The sequence below is a fragment of the Cydia amplana genome, chromosome Z (genome assembly GCF_948474715.1).
Source record: "Cydia amplana chromosome Z, ilCydAmpl1.1, whole genome shotgun sequence".
Classification (NCBI taxonomy): Eukaryota; Metazoa; Arthropoda; class Insecta; order Lepidoptera; family Tortricidae; genus Cydia; species Cydia amplana.
In genome coordinates, this window is record NC_086096.1 from 36491860 (window position 1) to 36513531 (window position 21672).

Consider the following 21672-nt stretch of genomic DNA (forward strand, 5'->3'; position numbering starts at 1 on the left):
AATTGGGCTGGACATATTTGTGCGTATTAGCTGAATGCCTACCACTGTTGAATTCATTTGTAGAAACATTCGAAAAATGTATAATTGGTAACTTAAATGACAAAAACTTATGATCAGGTTAATGAAAATATTTTTTACTCTCATGAGAAAATTATATATAAATTATTTTATTGGTTTGTCGGCTTGACATTTTTAAATGACTAGTTTTAATGACTGTGCCGTACAATTTACTTACTTACAATTTTAATTAAATAGTACATTATTGTCTAGGTTCGGAAGTAGCTACTTGCTGGCTGAGGATTCGTTTTAAACGGACGACCTTGGGAGTCCGTTTAATTGAATCCGAAGCCAGCAAGTAGCCTTCCAGCCGAGTCATATATAGTGCTTTTCTCAAAAATGGTGCAAGAAATAGAAATTATTTACCGGAGCAACGGTCTAATTATCACAGAAAAAAGTAAAACTAAAACCTTTGAAAATATTTGCTTTGCCGCCTTTAAAAAAAAAGAAGTGTATTTTTCTGCTGAAAATACGCCAACCTATTTGAGACACCTAAATAGTCGCGGTACCAACATTATAATAATAAGTGCTGATCGTCTGTTTGGCTGTTTAATGGGACCTATGCCTTCATTTGATATGGCCATTTCAACTTTAAAAAAGTTTGGAACTCCTTAAATAATAGAATTTGTATGCAACATTGCAGTCCCGAAATCGAGACTGCAATGTTTTTAATTTTTTGACTGACCATAAACTACTCACTTCGCGACCAATTTTTTAACCGGCAACATCGACTTTGCCGTCCATTTTTGGAGTTGAAACTCTAGGTCCATGGGGTCCCAGCGCGCATAAGTTGTTCGCAGAAATCGCGAAGCGTCTGGTTGACGTAACTGGTGACCGAAGAGCTGGCGGCTACCTCGCACAACGTATCAGCATTCCGATACAGCGAGGAAATGTCGCCAGCATCCTTGGTACAATGCCTCAAGGGCCTATTTTAGATTTAAGCTAGTTTTTAATTTCTTTTAGTAATACACTGTATATGTCTTGTTTTTGAGAAAATAAATATTATATATCATAAAGATTAATTTACTATTCAGTAAATACGGTGTGCCATAAACTTGGTTATTCGGTTCTTTTTTTAGGTCGGCACATGCGGGCGTTATGCAAAAAATATTGTTCAGAAGTTTATTACTACGTTACATTGTAACACTGCATGCGACACCTGCATCATGTAAAATTAAACCCTAATTAATAGGCAATAAAGTCTTCGACAAGTGCATTTAAAAGTTGTAAGAGCTTTTGCTTGACAATTTTGTTAATGCTGGTGGCCAAAACCAGAACTAACGCTGCTGCGTAGTGATTACGCGTGCACCGTTACACGCCAGCGCCATCACGGCCAGCACTGCTAAGTTTGCAGAAGTACGGTCTGAGAAGCGTTTCGTTCTCATGCGAAAGTGTGGCCATTGTTTGAGAATATTACGAAAATGGTTAATTGCATAAATTGTGTGAGTTTTATGCGTCCGTGTAGTTCGCGAAAGTATCTATCACGGCGATGTAGCTACATTTAGGTATAAAGGTAATACTTGGTCAACCAAATCTTGTCAGTAAAAAAGGCGCGAAATTAAAAATTTCTATGGGACGATATCCCTTCGCGCCTACATTTTTCAAATTTGCCGCCTTTTTCTACTGACAAGATTTGCTTGACCAAGTATACAAATGAAATAGAGTAAAAAAAATAGATGCAAGCCGTGCAAGGGTCGATGAAGTTGAGGATCTATATTTGAATTTTCTATTCTGATAATCGATTTTTGTATTTTCGTAATCATTGATCTATTAATCTAATCGATTTTGTCCATCTCTAAATCAGTGCTATACAAGTGTACCTGTACAGTGTATACCCAACTAAACTATAGTGTGTCAAAGGTCTGTTTGATTTCAAACATACACAGAGTGAATCATACTATCTTTGTCTAACACTAGTACTAGCACCCAAAAGAAAAGGATGAGTATAGTTTTTTTTGTTCCTATTTACTGACAAGATTTGGTTGACCCAGTATATTAGACAAGTTGCAAAAACTATTATATAGTTTGTCAAAGGACTGTCTCATTTCAAACATAGACAGAGAGAATCATACTATCTTTGTCTTACACTAGTATTGGTACCCAAAAGAAAAGGATGAGTATAGTTTTTCTTGTTCCTATTTACTGACAAATTGGTTTGAATAAATACTCTACTGAACCTTAATTTGATTTTTTTGTATTCAATTAAATCGAACTATAGTTCGTTTTTTTTTGCATTAGAAATAAGGTAAACAATCTTGATGTGTATTTTAATTGAAAAACACATTTTAAAAATAAGTTACGCAAATATGTAACAATTATGAATCCAATACGATCACTTATATTCTTCTGCTTTCATAAGTAATAGTTACTGATTTTTAAAAGGCGTTTTTCAATTAAAAGACATGTAAGAAGGTAAGCGTTCTTTCAAGTTCTTTCTAATGCTAAAAAAACGAACTATAGATAGGTACATGAGAAAATTGAATGTTTGTACGGAACCCTCTGTGCGCAAGTTAAACGAACTCGTACTCGCTCGGTTTTTTTACAGTTTATATGACCCTGTTTTATTGTAGGTTCTATAAAAGAAAATGTCACTTATATACTTGGTCAACTAGATCTTGACAGTAGAAAAAGGCGGCAAATTTGAAAAATGTAGGCGCGAAGGGATATCGTCCCATAGAAAATTTGAATTTCGCGCCTTTTTTTACTGACAAGATTTGGTTGACCAGCTTTAGTTGGTATATCAACTCTTACAAAAATGAACGAAATCCCACCAAAAACATTTCATGTAAAGTGTTGCCAAGACCTAGGCGCATAAAGCTTTTACACTAAAAAGTAATCAGATCACATAGTAGGAACCAAGACTTCTGCAACTGACTGCAACGAAACGGCCAAGCCGTACTGTTTGACCAGGATGTTGGCTTTATACAGTTAGAGCTTATAAACAAACTTACTTTTTACATAATACATAAGAGTACCTTATTATTCCACATGAGTCTAAATCTGGCCCCTCCAAGTTGACCAAAACAAAGAGGCACGGCCGTACCATCCTTTTCTTGAAGCGTTTCAGGCCATTTTCGACGTCCTGTAATTTTGTGGTGGCTGAAGCTAGAACCCTGAATTTTCAGTAATATATAGGGCTTAACATGCGTAAGATATATTCTCAAAAACATTCAATTTGAACTTGTAGTTTAAGAATTATTGTACGTCAAAGTTCCATATTTTCGACACTGACACACTCACTCACTCACTCACCTACGATCATCATAATTCTAAGGTACTTCTAGTATACCCACAAGCTTCAAATTTTAAACATAAGTAGTTTTCAGCTTATCAAGCCATAGAAAACCTAAAAATATTGCAATATCAGTCACGTTTTAAAGATCTAAGAACTGCATAAGTAAGTTTGTAATCCCATATAAATATATGCTATTACAAAGTTACCGTTGCAGTTCCTACAAATAGTAGGTAAAGTACACTACGATGTACGATGTGAGTATGAATGAAAGATGTGTTATGTTATGATATGTGTATACATAGTATGGGTATGAATACCCGAAAAGGACTGCCTACAAAAAAGAGATGAGATCCCATCAAAAACATTACATACAGTTTTAACACCCCCTGGCACTGATTAAAATAACCGACTTGGTTTCACATTACATCTCTAAACTTTTTTGTAGTAGAAGCGTTGCGAGACTTGCACCTTTTTACATGTAATGTTTTTGATGGGATCATATAGTCTGTCTGTTAGGAAATCAGGATCCAAATTAGCCTGTTTTTATTTGTGTGCTCAATTGTCTCTCGGCAAGCCAATTGTAATTGAGTTCTATGGATTCTCCCCCGCTATTTGTTTGGAAGTATCCAGATCTAAGAAACTAAAAATGGACGGTCATGGACACAGGCAGGTTTCCACAATGCAATGACTGGTGCCTATATAAAGGGGTGGGGGTAGGCGGGTCCAACCAGCCCAACTCCTCAAGAAATCCTATCAGACCTTTAATGTTGAGGGACCTCGGGGAGGTCTCTCGGCAATCCAAGATGTTTTGCCCCGTCTGGAGCTGCTCCACTGCATTCCAGCACCACATGAGAGGCTGTCTCTTTTGTCTCCAAGCTACCTTGGTATATGAGACTGTCTTTATCCAGAATAAATATATTATAGGGGCGGTATAATTTGTAGTCCATTTTACCCGGTACCAATGATAACCCGGGAATCTAATGTATAGATATTTCAGGGTTTTTGTTACCTTATAGAAGTAAAAGTATATTTTTCGGGCTATTATAACAAATTCGGCTAGGGAAAAATCCTGAAACAAGCGATTGCTGTATGATTTAAATATTTCTTATATTTTTAAGCAGTAAAAGAAAACAGAAAAAGATTTAATAATTATATTTTGCATAGCTTATGAACTTGGTGTGTACATTATATTGTATGAAATATATTTTTTAAATCTTTTATTGAATAACAAGGTTCCAAATTTAAAAAAAAATTATGATATGTTATTTGCTTCTGGTACTCACTGTACTCAGGTTAAAAATGCATTGAACCAACTTAAACTTGTCTTTAACTTTAGATTCTCTTTAACAAAGGCTGCATTAAAGCACTAAGTAGCGGCCCATCCTGTTGGAGCTTACCAATTCACAAATCAATCCGCACTGTGTAAGTGTCTAGGACCTAGGGTTGTCACTATCTTGATGCTGTTTAATCAATTATGGCGTAATATAATAATATTATTGTATATAGTTTGTCAAAGGACTGTATCATTTCAAACATGACAGAGAGAATCATACTATCTTTGTCTTACACTAGTACTAGCACCCAAAAGAAAAGGATGAGTGTAGTTTTTTTTTCCTATTTACTGATAAATTGGGTTGACCAACTATAACTATAGATAGGTTATACTCATACATAAGGAACACTAAAAATATTCCATATTTATTTCTATTCCAAAGTAGAAATCTGTTAAAAGATGAAAACCATAAAGGCTAACACAGAGACTTGCAAATAACTGATATGACATCGCTTCAAATTTTAATTATGGAACATCAACTAAACTTGCGTACATATATGCTATAGTCTTTGCACCTGGCGGGGACCATCTTTGGATGTATCATATCATATTGTGCGCTCGGGGATGGTATTCCCCCTTATATCCCTTGCTTTTAGATTAATTAGATAAGGGCCTCTGCGCTGTTGGCTTCACGCACGCTTTCCAAAAGTCCGGGACCCCATGTTTCCGAGATATTAATAATAATGTTACCAAGGCACATTTTATGCTATAACTAGCGACCCGCCCCGGCTTCGCACGGGCTAAGAAATTGTACATAAACCTTCCTCTTGAATCACTCTATCTATTAAAAAAAACCGCATCAAAATCCGTTGGGTAGTTTTAAAGATCTAAGCATACATACAGACAGACAGCGGGAAGCGACTTTGTTTTATAAGAGTATTATGTAGTGATGAAGTTAGCAACCCTATAGCGTAACAAGCTAGGGCTTCGACTACGGCCGTAGATCTAGACCTTTATTTATAGGCTATCCTGATAAGCTATTTAGTACACTGTTATCTACTGCCCAGTGCGTAGTTCAACAGATACTGCCCTTGTACTTTCCTACTGATAATATGTATATTATAACTGCGAAAGTTTATGGCTGCCAAACATGGACATACACAAAAGCAATAAAACTCAGAATCATAAGAACTCAAAGAGCAATGGAGAGAAGTATTTTAAAAGTAAGGAAGATACAAAAAATTAACAGTGTAAAAATTAGGCAAAAGACCAGAGTAGTTGATGCTCTCACACAAGCTCTATCCCTAAAATGGCGCTGGGCTGGCCACATATCACGCTATACTGACAAAAGGTGGACCATAGAAACAACAAAATGGAGAGGACCACCAGGGGGGCGACGGTCTGGCCGGCCGCAGCAACGTTGGGCTGATGACCTAACCCAGGCTGTGGGAAAGCAATGGATGTCAATAGCTTTAGACAGAAGCAAATGGATTGAGTTGGAGGAGGCCTTCACCCAAAGAGGGGTTCACCACTAAGTACAGGACAACTAAATTTAAAACACAAAAATGTAAACCAAACTTAGTGTGAATAAACGGCTTTTTTATTTTATTTATTTATAACTGCGAAAGTTACTGCGTCTGTATGTTGCTTATCCGTATGAACCGCCAGTAAATATATATGTATACATTATGGACAAATTACGAGAAACGCAAAAAAAAGGTTTAGTTAGCAATTTTGAAATTATTTTAGGTGCTGGCTAGTAATTATAGTATTTTTTCTACTCCCGTACTTTTATTTGTCATTTAAAGGGTCGTGCACACACCTTTAAAACCCTACCTTATAGTTGTCAAGACAAGTCTTTAGTCTATTCCCCCAAAAAAGAATTTGTGCATACACGCAGTATCTTTTTGGCGACTTTACGATACTTCGTGTAATTACCACTTAAAAAATATTGAATGAAATACAGTGTTGCCAACCTTATTTTAAATGTCATCTCTGACAAATAAGTGAACCATAGACAAAAATAAAATACTATTATGCAACCGTTGTTTAAGAGAGGTCAAAAAAGGCGAGTTGCGTGAGTAACAATTTGAGGCGAAGCCGAAAATTGTTAATAAAGACGCCACGAGTATTTTTTGGCTCAGTTAAACAACGTTGCATACAATACTTTTTCAACGACTAAGCACTTACTTTGAAATAAAATTGTAAATTTAACAAATATTTTTCATTGAAGAAGTAGCAAAGAATGGAGGGTACGGGCGGGAAAAGATTGAATGAAATTAAAAATACATGTCTATGGTTCACTCATCTGTCAGAGGTGACAATTAAAATTTGGTTGGCAACAATGTATTTCATACAATATTTTTTAAGTGGTGATTACACGAAGTATCGTAAAGGGCCAAAAAGATACTGCGTGTATGCACAAATACTTTTTTAGGGAATAGACCATTAATATAGTATAAATGTATTTCATACAATATTTTTTAAGTGGTGATTACACGAAGTATCGTAAAAGTGCCAAAAAGATACTGCGTGTATGCACAAATACTTTTTTTGGGAATAGACCATTGATATAGTATAAATGTATTTCATACAATATTTTTTAAGTGGTGATTACACGAAGTATCGTAAAAGTGCCAAAAAGATACTGCGTGTATGCACAAATACTTTTTTAGGGAATAGACCATTGATATAGTATATTAAGTCAGTGGAATAGACTAAAAACATGTCTTGACAACTATAAGATAGGGGTTTAAAGGTGTGTGTACGACCCTTTAAATCAGCGGTCGGCAACCTTTTAGCAGCCAAGGGCCACATAGTAGTTAACGAAGTTGACGCGGGCCGCACTATGTTAATATAGAGAAGAAATTAATTATTTTGTGACTGTCAATCATCGAGATGTCATGTCATCGAGACTGTTCGGATTATAGGGATCACCGCATTAGCGAGGCTCCACTCTATTACCTGCTATAGAGAACTTTAGGAGCTTGAGTACCTACATCACACTTGGCTTGTTTTTATTATTATTTAGCATACAAGCTAAAATCATAACAAGCATCTAGCTTCACCCTAACAATTTCCACCCCAGCTTCGTGACAAGTAAAGTAAACGCACAACCGACAGATACCCACTTGTGCATGCATACGTTACTAAATAAACATCCATGCGCACGCGCGTCCATACAAAAAACAACCGTAACGGTGTAACTACAAAGTCTAATTTCACTTGAAGGTTAGGCATTTATATTTAAAGCAGTGCCGATTAATTTCGACTTTGAATGTAACAAGTTAAGGTCGATAGTCGATTGGGGGTTGGGAGAGGGTAACCGGTTTGGGATCAACTCGCGCGCCGGTCTCGGTTGTCATTCTGGATCGAAACGTGGTTTTTAACTTTGGAATAACTTGGAAACTGCTCTGGGCGTTTTTGAGTGGCTACGTGGCTTTTAGGTTATGCTTAAAAAGTTATCTGGAGAAGTAACATACTTGTAGGTAAAAATCGTCCGTAATGTCGTATTACAAATGTCATATATGTATTTAACGTCTATGCCTAGGTAAGAATTCTTCACTCGCACAGACAACAGGGGCTTTAGCTAAGTTTATTTATCTATAAGTAAAGTGGAGTTCAATAAATAATGTAAACAGATTTTGTTAGGTTTTGACTTATAACCTAACATTTTTATGAAGATTGAGTTGACCTTAAAAATAGGAGATTTATTGAATACAAAAAAAAATAAACAGAAATAATACATAGGTACTAAATTAACTAAAAATATCGAACTACACATATTTACAATTAAAAAGTGCGAATTTATGAAGTAGGGTAAATTTTGTGTTCGTTATTAATTTCTATTGGACTCCAATTTTGATATCGAATCATATTTTAATCGACATTGTGCTGTCACGTTTCATGTATAAATTTATGTGTAACAATTACCTATGTTTCTTTGCAATTTTGCTACAGTTTACATTGTCATAAAACTCATAAACTTAATAAATTATAACTCGATACTGCCTAGCCCGAGACATATCATATATTATTTCACTTGAAGAAGCCACCTTTTCACGTGATATTCAGAGAGTTGGCGCAAATAAAAACTTAAAACTCGATGACACCGCTGACAACTTTATTCACTTTTTTCACGTGTCAGTGATAACATGAAAATATTATCTATAAATAAATATTTTAGTGTGTAAAGTGTGTATCAAGTTGTGTGTATAATACAGATAGAACTTCAGTTACAGGTAAGTTCGTTTAATCTTTTAATTATAGCCTGTATGTGTTAGCTAGGTATCTTTATCTTGCGTAAGATCCTAATGGAGAAAGTTTACTTAAACTAATGAAATTCGATATTAAAATTAACTAAAAACTAAACCAATACTGTCTCTTTAACTTAATTATTGGGTAAAAGCCCAACTGGACTAAGTTCGGTGTCGAATGTCTTTCCCAACACTCCCACATAGTGCAAACGTAACTCTGCGGTTACTAAACTACTAATGTTGTGAAATTAAACCGTATCGAATCGTATTTAGTATTAGAGTAACTAATCTTTGAGATTCCCGACAGCATTTGTAATTTTGTTTACCAATTAAAAATGTGCAGTTGTAAATCGCTACGATTACGAAAACTGAACCCTATTTGTATATCATTAACGAATAATTATTTAATTTCTAATTTTAGGGAGTGAATTAGTCAAGTTCTACGCAGCTCGATTTTTATTCTACAGCGCACTGGTCAGTCACTTTCTGAATGGGAATCGTTTTTAAACCGATGGGGTATTTAATCTATAATCGATCGTACGAGTTAGGAATCGATTAATTCTATTGATTAATGCTTTACTTTGCCGCTTCAAAGAGGTACTAACAGTTGGTACTCTTGAAGAAAAAAAACTACATAATAGCTGATCAACCAAATCTTGTCAGTAAAAAAAGGCGCGAAATTCAAATTTTCTATGGGACGATATCCCTTCGCGCCTACATTTTTCAAATTTGCCGCCTTTTTCTACTGTGAAGATCAGGTTGACCAAGTATATATTATAACATTTATAACAAAAAAACCGCAGACATTTTTATTTTTAAAGTAAATCAAAGAACTCGCATCCAGATCATAAATCATAACTGCTTAAAAAAAAGATGGGCGTAGAAAGCTTAAAATGATACAGAAAGCTTCGCACTTTGTCACAATGTAAACATATTGATTCCAAGAATAATCTAATATGATACGTGACCTATATATGGTACGTAACATAATATGTGACACCGTGTAGTGTCTTCATAAATATGTATGCACTTTACTCCTTTGTAACAAGGCGAAAAATGAATACATATCTTTGACGTTCAATATAAAAAAAGCACACGTATGAGCGTAATTGCTGTCTTCAGTAGCTTAGTTAGATATTAGATAACTTGAATAGGGTGTCAGAATGTGTGGTGTCAGATCACCAATGTACCGTATTAGGTATATAAAATTCACAATAAAATTATGCTTATTTTAATGGAATACCACACGGGGTATAGACAATGGGTATGGACATGATGTTGTAATTTTACTTTTGAGTAGTTTTTACTTTTTGACTAGTAAATATCATCACGAGGAAATGTAAGGTGGAACTGCCAAAATTGAGAAATTACCGCGTGGAAAATTTTAAAGTTCTCGTATTTATGTTTTGTTTCCGAAATATGTATTTCATTTCCAAAATGAAATTCGAAAAAATTAAATATTACATTTCCGAATTTTTGGAAACTCCGCAATTTTCACATCTGTAAACTCACTTATCATCTGTGCAAACTTAGGTAGTTATATAGCATAATATAGCTACAGTGTTTTTAACATAATATTAGCTTACTTACAGTGTTTTTAACTTTTTTTTAATTACGTCGTTATAAACATTTTAATGTTTAATGTTTAACGTCTTTAATGTTTTTTTATGCATGTATGTCTTCATTTCTATATGTAATATGTTGTGGCGTTAAATAAATGTATTTTCTTTCTTTCTTTCTTCTAATATATTGCTAGCTACACACATTAATTGGATTAAAATATCAACTTTCTGTTAACTAGTGCGTTAAGTCTGCGAAGGGTATTAACTTTTTGCCTGTCTGATTGAAATAACATATGCATGTTTTAGTCCAACCGCAAAGTTGAATATAATTACGAGTTTCTTATTTTTTTGTAATTAAATTGACATATAAAAAACTTTCTATTCAATCTATTAGAAGCCGTTAAAAGATTAAGCCTAAACTGAAGAAAAGTTGACGGAAATCTTAAAAAAATGTTAACTGACTTAGCATGCTATAGCGTCGAGGAATTTGTTGAAACGTGCACTAACCCTAAGTAATTTATGTACTATGTATAACCTGAGATGTATAAAAGTGACATAAATATCACTCCTGAAATGCTGTACCTACTAGTATTAGTTGAATACGTACCTAAAGTCTATTTTTTTATTCGGTAGACTGAAATGACAGTTAATAGTATGAAATGACATTTCATGTTCATACTATTAACTGTCATTTCAGTCTACGGAATAAAAAAATAGACTTTACCTGACCTGTAAAACATTGACTTTTATGAATAAATGTCTTGTATCTTGTATCTTGTAAAGTAAATTTACAGTATTGTTTTAAATGGTATTTTATAGTTGTTATTAGAGGAAAGACATTTAATATGTATTACGTTTTAATTAATTTTTTAATTTTGTTGAATAAACTTCCATTTCAACTTCAAATTTTGAAGACACATTTTTCGGTTAATATTGGTTTAACCACATCACTATAGCTGGTCAAGCAAATCTTGTCAGTAAAAAAAGGCGCGATATTCAAATTTTCTATGGGACGATATCGCTTCGCGCCTACATTTTTCAAATTTGCCGCCTTTTTCTACTGACAAGATCTGCTTGACCTATTTTTAAAATGTTGATTAAGGCTTCTACAGACGTTGCAACAAACGCCGGAAATTGCCGTTTAAGTAGGAGCAACGAATTTATGGATCGATTAAATGCCGCAAAGTATTGCAAATCGCTTGCTAATATAGGGTAGGTGCGTTAGTTTTCGTCCAGCGTCGCATTTTTATCGCTTGTCACCATGCCTGTCAAGTCCTAACAAGTATGTAAATGCGAAAGTGACGGGCATAGTGACAGGCGATAAAAATGGCACCATGCTGCGCCCACAGCTCTAGTTTTTGTCCACATGACGAAATTTGTATATAAACCTACATTGCTGCACAAATTTGGACTTATTGCCATCCTTAATGTCTAAACAATATATCTATCTACATTAACATATTTTGCAAGTAGCAAATTAGTAATTATGTTCCAATCATTTTTTTTACAAGTAATATTATATTACAAACTGTATCGAAATTATTGAAGCAACAATGATAATAACCGCAAAAGTCAGTCTTTTGTTATTTAACGCCACCTGCGAACTAAAGAACAGGTGTCCTTTAGTGTCTCTAGTACCAATAAAAATCCAGGTAGGTACAAGTATCTAGTCCTACTGTAACTTAGCTAACAAAAAACTACTTTGTTTCTTTTAAAATAAGGCTCAAAGTTAATTGTCATGATTACACTATAGAATCAAGTGCGCTTTTGTTTAACCACTGATTTTTAACATTGGGAACCCTAATTAGCGTGAAATAAAAGCGTTATTCGAATGACTTAAAAAAACAATTACAAGCAGGTAGCTAAACATAGTGGAGTGGAGACTTGGAGAGCTAAGAGTGAAGTGTAAACTGCACTTTTATATCACGATAAGGACCAGCAGACAGTGCTTTTATATGGCTTTTTAACGCTCTTTGACTTAATTACTAATATTCCGGATCAATAAACTCGCGTTTATTAATGTAAGTACATAAGTATCTTCTCCAGAAAATAGTAATTAGGTATAACCATACTATAAACCAGTGGGTTTTTAGGCTAGGTACATTACATACAACGGCATTAGGTACATTAAACAGAATACAAACTATAGTTTGGCAAGCCTTTTCCGTCAGTAGAGAAAGGCAGCAAATTTTAAAAATGTAGTCGGTAAGCGATGTAATCCGATAGAAAATTTTAATTTAGCGCCTTTTTCTACTGACAAAGTGGTTTGACAGACTATATTATGATGTTTACAGACTGTAATCGTAAACTAAGTTATAAATGAAAAACTACCATAGTTTATCTAGAGAGAGAGATGAAAGGTAAATTAAAAAAAACCGCGCAACGGCCATATCATCCGTCGCAAGTTTCGCGCGGCTCGCCATATCTTGTTCCCTTCTAATTTCCTTTCTTTATAACCGTAACAAATTTTAAAATCGGAATACCGCTCCTGGGACGAAACAGGAACGGGACAGGACAGGACACAGATAAGTTGCGGTTAACCTAACCTTGATAGTGCTATCGTATCGCGGCGTTCACACGCTGACAAGTCCCGACTTGCCTGACGTCCGACACAGGATGTCGAGGTGGTGGACGGTTTATATGGGTCATTGTTAAAACGACCCGCCATATGAAGAAATATAATTTTCTGACAGAAGTCCCGACATCACCCTAAAAATACTGACAGTCCTAGACGGTCATTTCTTTCAAAATCCGCCCAAGTACCTTATTTCAAAACCTTTCGTGGGCCACTAGTCTTAACTCCCTAAAATCCGCTATAGCTGCAGCCTGCAGCATAACCTTTCTTTTCTTTGCCCAATGTCTAAAAGTGTGCTCTAGTGAGATGATGATGAGCTTTGTTCTTTAGTTGGTTTTAGTTAAATGATAAGAGGCAAAAACGACGACAAGGCGTTTCAGTGCCGTATTCCGCAAATCTCTTGTCAGGCCTGTGGTAGACCATGTCAGTCTCGCATAGGTCTATTCAGCATTCAGCCACCAAGTGTCTCTCCGGGTTCACACCATAAATCGTCTTCAATAGACGCAAAGGCCAATGATGATGAGTGAAATGATATTCTGGACTTTAGAAAAAGCCACGATGGTTTGGACTGCCGGCTGTTGACTAAAGAATGGACAAACGTATTTCAAGATTTAAGGGTCCGTCACACAGGCGCGTTTTCCGGGTGGGGCGTGAGCGTTTTATATGTTAGCGGGGTATGTGTAACCCGTCTTCATCATCTGCAAACTTCCGCGTTACCTCAGTGCCTTTTTTAAGGCTTCGTCACACAGGCGCGTTTTACGGGCGCGGCGTGAGCGGGGCGCGCCGCTTTTACATATAAAATGCTCACGCCCCGCTCACGCCGGCACCGGAAAACGCGCCTGTGTGACGAAGCCTTTAAAGCTTGTATTGAAAATATTTTTGACAGAGACATTAGCAGTGTTTCAATAACCACGCCAGTGTTGCCACACAAAGGCATCATTATCGTTGCGCCATCGACACACGCTAGTCAATTAATACTTGTACTTTTTGCCAGTTGCGTAAGTTCTCATACGAGAGGCTTCGTAAAGTGCCGTCATACAATTAGGTTCCTGTGGATATAGACAAAATTTCCCGATTTTTATTTGGTTGTCGAATTTTTTGGTTATACAGTAGAGTCCGATTAGTACGACTTCGCATATAACAACCAACCGGTTATAGCGACGTAAGTATAGGCACTTGTTTGGTTTTAGTATAAGCTACTATGAAAGTACAACCGTTTATTACGACTCCGCTTATAACGACCGATCGCTTTTAACGACGGAAATTGACTCAAAATCCGTCCGTCAAGTCCGGTTAGAACGACGAGCGACGTAGTTTTTACAAATAAATTGTTGGTAATAAGCTTACTCCGTCCCGCGCACCCAACTCCCCTCGCCCTTTTGCCTATACGCAGCAAGATGAAATAGTCATGTGACTTTTCGTAATCTTGCAAACTAAATAAAACCCAATTCCCATTATTCAATTGAGTTTAGACTTCACATACTTACATAATTATGTAAGTTGGGTGACAATGCAATATTTTGGTAGGTGCCTTCGAACTGATCTGATGATGGACACAGGAGGTGACCATAGGAATTGTGTGATAAAACAACGTCATCTTGAGTAGATCCTTAAGAATTACGACTTTTTATTTTACGGGATTCGAGTAATTTGCGGATGACGAGTGAGTACGCCTATCTTGAAAATGGCTTCTTCTAAACACGCAACTCACACAAGTCTGTCCATTTAAGACAAAGTGTTGTAAAACTAACGTAAATAATTATTAAAAAAAAAAAAAAAATTCTTTAGTGTTCGCATAAGTATTCATAAATACAAAATGATGTAATTATTTTGATTAAAAAAAATACATTAAAATTGGCAGTTCGTTTAGTACGACGTCCGGTTAGTACGACGTAATATCAGCGGTCCCTTGGGCGTCGTTATAACCGGACTCTATTGTATTTCGATAAAATTTGGTGGACAGATCGAGTTCCTTATTCTGCACAATATAAGCGTAATTTTACTGTAGGGGGAGTCAGGGAGACTAAATTTTGTGATACCTACTTAATACCAATACCTAATTATATGTTTACAACAAAGGGGTAACCAATGTTGTTTTTAATCGTGCTATAGTTTTGTAAAAAATAATTGCATGGAAACTCATTAGACAATTTCCATTCTAAGTCACCGATAATCACGCGCGATTTTCTATAGGTACTTTGTTGGATTTGATCCATCGATTGAATTCTTTGCTATCCTGCCGGCAAATATATAAAATCGCATGTAATTTCTTGCACTGTCTGTAGAAGCCTTTAAAGTGACATTTCTTGTATTGTCTGTTTTTTTTATTAGTGGTGTGCTATAACCGATTTAAACCGCGAAAACTTTTAAACTTTCTGAAGTAGTGGGAATTTTGCGATCGAGACAAGACTTATTTCGACATGACAAAAACTGCGCATAACTCCATTTCCGACTTCTAAGAACGGTGAGTCAGTCACTAACACTCAGAACTGACCAAATGTGTACTTTACGTCTTGGCAATATGGTTCACGCCTTCACGGATAATCAGTTAAGTGTTTACGATGTAGGTATTCCTCATAACTGTACTCTTCTTAAGCTTACTCATATCGGTCGTCTAGTCTAGTGTCACAACACGATCCTTACTGAGCTTATTGTGGGACTAGGTCTATCTGTGTAAAACTAAAATTGTCCTATAATATTTATTTAATACTTATCTATCTGTAATAAGAAGAGTTGATGGATGATTTGAGGTTTATTAAACACTATTTCGACTAAATTCACTAAATGCAACATTCATATTAAAAATGCGCCACCCAAATTTCGAACGGACAGACAGTTTCAAACTAAAGCGCAAGCTAAGCTTAATTTTATGAATAAACAAAACGTTCCAAATTCAAAAGGAAAAGAACACCTGCATATGCACCCGGCGTTAGGGTGCTAACGCAATTGGTATTCAAAATTCGACTTTGTTTTACTACGCTATAGAATCGATATTAGAAAAATTAAAGTTAGACTTAGGACATTATTCTATTACGCCGTCGCAGCATCAGGTAGAGGATCCCTTAAATACCGTTATTAACCCAAACTTGACCTTATCTCAACGGGAGAGAGTTCATTATGATTTGCGTGTTTGCATCGTCATAGTAACACCGGATTTGATGTAGATATGGTCATTCTAAAATATTTAGAATAGTAAAAGGTGAGCGTGCAATTTAATGTCCGGCGATGTCCGATTCAATGAAAAGGTGTTTTATTGATACTTATTCGTATGGTGCCACCCTAAAAGTCCATTACCATTGGACATCCTGAATCCACGCATCCCTAAAGTAACCCTTTTTAAATTATAAAGTTGCATAGAGTTCAATAACCTGACGATCTACAATGGCGTAAGACTAATGTCTATTATAAAATACCTTCGTACTTTTACAGTATAAATAACAGGGAAAAGTAAAAATACGTTGATGATTGTTTTCTGCTTTAAGAGTACTTTTACCCAACTATAATAGTACATTATTGTCGAGGTTCGGAAGTAGCTACTTGCTGGCTGAGGATTCGTTTTAAACGGACGACCTTGGGAGTCCGTTTAATTGAATCCGAAGCCAGCGAGTAGCCTTCCAGCCGAGTCATATATAGTGCTTTTCTCAAAAATGGTGCAAGAAATAGAAATTATTTACCGGAGCAACGGTCTAATTATCACAGAAAAAAGTAAAACCATTGAAAATATTTGCTTTGCCGCCTTTAAAAAAAAGAAGTGTATTTTTCTGCTGAAAATACGCCAACCTATTTGAGACACCTAAATAGTCGCGGTACCAACATTATAATAATAAGTGCTGATCATCTGTTTGCCTTCATTTGATATGGCCATTTCAACTTTAAAAAAGTTTGGAACTCGTTAAATAATGGAATTTGTATGCAACATTGCAGTCCCGAAATCGAGACTGCAATGTTTTTAATTTTTTGACTGACCATAAACTACGCACTTCGCGACCAATTTTTTAACCGGCAACATCGACTTTGCCGTCCATTTCTGAGAAAATAAATAAATAGGTATCAGGGGCCTTACCGTGATGTCCTATTGCGATTCTTATTCGATTGACAAAAAGGGACGGACTTATGTGACTTATGTAGCTCCGTCCTTTAGCAATTCAGTTTAGGTCCTAAACAGAATCGCTATAATGACATCATACTAAGGCGCAATGGGACAATCTTACAGAAATCGATTCAGCCCCACAGTAAGCTCAATAAGGCTTATGTTGTGGGTACTAGACAACGATATATATAATATATAGATTCATTTATACATAACAGACCAAATATTTGTGATGAACACATAAATAAATGGCAGGATTTGAACCAAACTCATAAAGCAAACTCATAAGGATTAAGATTTTATCCCTAATTACCATCGCTATCATGGTCGCATTTTATCACTTGTCACGTCAGACACGTCAGAAAAATTACACAATGAAAGTAACCAAACACTAGGTACATTTAATATTTAAAATGTATTCTTGGAAGACCCTCTTTTGAGCATTTGTTGATTAAAAAATATTTATATTTTATCATGGGTCTGATTTGACTGACTAACTATATTTATCAATTCTGTTCAACAAAAAATATATCTTAGCAAACGTTGTGCTTTGTTGGCGAACAGTTTTCATAATAATTGTGACTCAAAATGTTCGCATGTCATGCCGAATATTCGGCGCTTCGGCTGAGAGAGGGGCCGAATATTCGATATTCGGCCTAAACCACTATTCGGGGCATCTCTAATTCATACCAAGTATTTATACTACTCGCTATCACCGGTACAGAGGCAGTGATTAATTAATAGACACACAATAAAAGCTTACAAGCTTTCGAAACCACGATATATAGGGATCATTAGTTTATTGGTGTGCCTACCTCCGAATAGTCCTACACACTTGGTTTTATCCGAAAATAAACTCTATTGATTTCATTATTAAACAAATTTTCTTTAGAGATCTAACTCTTGTGATGAAATTATATCGTTTTATGGGTCATACAAGTTTATGTTCAAACTGATGTATTGTCTAGTTCCGTTTTATTTATTGGTGACGTCTTTTTTGAGACGAACTGGCCCGAAATAATCCATAAATCTCGAATTCTACCGGCTTGCCTTGTTTCCAGACAATTGAACAATTATCTACAGATCATAGTCATACTGAACTAAAGCTATTTTTTTCTTTGCACCCTTACATCAGGCGGGATACATTTTTCAGTACTATGAAACTCAAATAAGAAAACCGGGATATGATTTTCGTTACCCTTTGTCCACAGAAGTGACCTTTTTCTAAAATTTGTTTGACCCATCAAAAGCTCATATTTTATTTGTATCTAACCTAACAAATACAGCATTAGACTGCCATACGAGCCATCTGTTATATCAACCCTTACAAAAGGACGCGCGCCCTATACAAAAACAAAGGCGCTTACGCCGTTCTAAAATAAGTGTCGCCCACATGTGCAAGCGCAACTTTTAGACAAGGAGACAAAGCACAATTACTCCCCTTGTCCTATTGCAATGGAAGAGGGTAATGTTTTTTCGATAGAATATCCGCAAAAAAGTAGGCATTTCACGGTGATCACATTGCACAATTTTTATTTAGGGCATGCCACAAAAGGGTTCCCGAGGAACAACGTAGGATATGGACCGTGATTACCTTTTGTATTGTTTTCGAGCTCGCGATATTTCAGTTACCCGTGAAGATGCATGGAACTGCGTCGAAATATCGGGAGCTCGAAAACAATTCCAAAGGTAATCACGGTCCATATCTCGGTCGATATAAGTCTACGAAACTCATCGTGAATCATTCAAAACATCGTTTTTATCCCAGATATCATTCCTTAACACATTCATTGCCACCCAGCCAAACAGACATCCGCGCCAGGCCACAAAAATTTCGTCATATAAAGCTGTAGTACCACGATCCCGACTATCGGGTTGTCCGGCCTGGAAGCGAAATCATAAAATACCCGATAGTCGGGTTTTCGGCACTGAATGTGTTAAGGGGGTGAAAAGAGGGAGGGGGTGGATTTGTATAGAGAATCAATAAAAATCAGGATAGAAAATAAAAAAAAAGCTATCTGAATTACTAAGTCCCCGCCCAAAGTCGCGGGTAAAAGCTAGTTTAATATAAAAACTTCTGTTTTGCGTTAGCCCCCTCTTAACAGCAATCTAATCGGAACCTTAAGTCTTTAGCATAAACTTCAAATTGGCAGTTCGTAAGATGGCGCAGACTCCGTGCCCAGATAAGACCATAAAGGACCCTAATTACCTCCCGTCTTCATTGTTTTATCGGACAATCGTTAGCTAATTGTGCTGGCGAATTATATTTTTAATTAAGTTCATGGTTCATCTTTATAAACCACTCGGTCACGGTTCTGTTACCAATTAGTTGCAGATTTAAATATTATGTATTTAGTGGTGATTATTCCTAACTAGCGACCCGCCCGGCTTCGCACGGGTTACAGAAAACCTTAACAAATTATACACCTAAACCTTCCTCAAGAATCACTCTATTGATCCCCTATATTTACAATAACTTCTAGGTATTTACATAAGTATGTAAAAAATTATTATAATTATAGTATTTATAGTTTGAGTCCTAATACTCCTACTTCTAGTAAATCACCGCGCGGTTTCTTAACCAACCGCATGATAAAGGCTTCGTCACACAGGCGCGTTTTCCGGGCGGGGCGTGAGCGGGGCGCGCCGCTTTTACGTATAAAACGCTCACGCCCCGTCCTGAAAACGCGACTTAAGTGGTAGACATATAACTCGCCTCCACTCTGTTAGCAAATAGAATACACTACAAATCTATGGACCCATTATCTATGCCCTACGACAGCTGCGCTCATCCCTCTCGCTCCAACGCGTGCGTCTTATGTGTTGCGTCTCACTCGCTTCATCCGGTGCATCGTATCGATTTATGCGCTTGCGACTATTGTGGAGATGGTTTTGCTAGATCTGTGGAAATGCTATTAAATATAGATATGTAACTTGTTAAAATACAGCTAGTTTATATTATTATTTGACTGTTACTTGGATTAAATAAGTATGATTATTCTAATAAATTGCTAACAAACTAAATCATATACGAATACGAACTTATGTTTTTTAGGGCTCCGTACCCAAAGGGTAAAATCGGGACCCTATTACTTAGACTCCTCTGTCCATCTATCTGTCTGTCACTAGGCTGTATCGCATGAACCGCGATAGCTAGACAGTTGAAATTTTCACAGGTAATATATTTCTGTTGCCGCTAACAACAAAAACTAAAAAGTACGGAACCCTCGGTGGGCGAGTCCGACTTGCACTTGTCCGGTTTTTAGGGTTCCGTACCCAAAGGGTAAAAACGGGACCCTATTACTAAGACTCCGCTATCCGTTCGTCCGTCCGTACGTCCGTCCGTCCGGCTGTCACCAGGCTGTATCTCACGAACCGTGATAGCTAGACAGTTGAAATTTTCACAGATGATGTATTTCTGTTGCCGCTATAACAACTACTAAAAACAGAATAAAATAAAGATTTAAGTGGGGCTCCCATGCAACAAACGTGATTTTTGACCGAAGTTAAGCAACGTGCATTTTACTTACTTGGATGGGTGACCGTTTTTTGCTTGTGTTTTTTTTTGCTTGTTTTGCTCTATTTTTTGTTGATGGTGCGGAACCCTCCGTACGCGAGTCCGACTCGCACTTGGCCGGTTTTTAGGTTATTCAATGCATGGCATAATTCAAACTTTTGCCAGAGAAAGGGAAAAGCCGCCAATCAGTCATATTACGTACAAAAAATTCATGATATAAAGATAAGTATTATTTTAATCGTTATTACTTATTAGGTATATAAAGCTTACAAATGAATTAAAATATATAAATTTAATAAATTGTCCATGCTTCATAATTTTACCGTTAAAAGTAAAAATACCATAAACCCGCATAACTTTTTCAAAGGACGCGAGGGCAAAGAACGCTAACGGCACTGGCGCCATCTATCGGTAATGGCATTTTAATGACGGGCAAAGAATTAATGGGTGAGAGGCAATCGGGAAATGGGTATTGTGTTTATAACTTCATTACAGTCAGACTACGAGTGTGCTATAGTTTATCAATGGTTGTCAGTAGAAAATGAGCTAAATTTAAAATTTGTATGGGAGTTTCACCTTTAGGGCCTTTTTAGGGTTCCGTAGCCAAATGGCAAAAAACGGAACCCTTATAGATTCGTCATGTCTGTCTGTCTGTCTGTCCGTCTGTCTGTCCGTCCGTATGTCACAGCCACTTTTCTCCGAAACTATAAGAACTATACTGTTGAAACTTGGTAAGTAGATGTATTCTGTGAACCGCATTAAGATTTTCACACAAAAATAGAAAAAAAACAATAAATTTTTGGGGTTCCCCATACTTAGAACTGAAACTCAAAATTTTTTTTTCATCAAACCCATACGTGTGGGGTATCTATGGATAGGTCTTCAAAAATGATATTGAGGTTTCTAATATAATTTTTTTCTAAACTGAATAGTTTGCGCGAGAGACACTTCCAAAGTGGTAAAATGTGTGTCCCCCCCCCCTGTAACTTCTAAAATAAGAGAATGATAAAACTAAAAAAAATATATGATGTACATTACCTTGTAAACTTCCACCGAAAATTGGTTTGAACGAGATCTAGTAAGCAGTTTTTTTATACGTCATAAATC

General features: G+C 36.3%; 1 protein-coding gene and 1 long non-coding RNA gene across 2 annotated transcripts in view; one reads left to right on the forward strand and one right to left on the reverse strand.

The window, feature by feature from the left end:
- The window catches only part of LOC134661243 (neurogenic locus Notch protein), a 156712-nt gene that overhangs the window by 4398 nt on the left and 130642 nt on the right, over nucleotides 1-21672 (forward strand). The gene's annotated exons all lie outside the window — the stretch shown is intronic.
- Nucleotides 866-21221, reverse strand: LOC134661141 (uncharacterized). Its single transcript, XR_010097930.1, has 2 exons — nucleotides 21142-21221; nucleotides 866-974 (listed from the first exon to the last, which is right to left on the reverse strand). It is a non-coding gene; the product is annotated as an uncharacterized LOC134661141 (long non-coding RNA).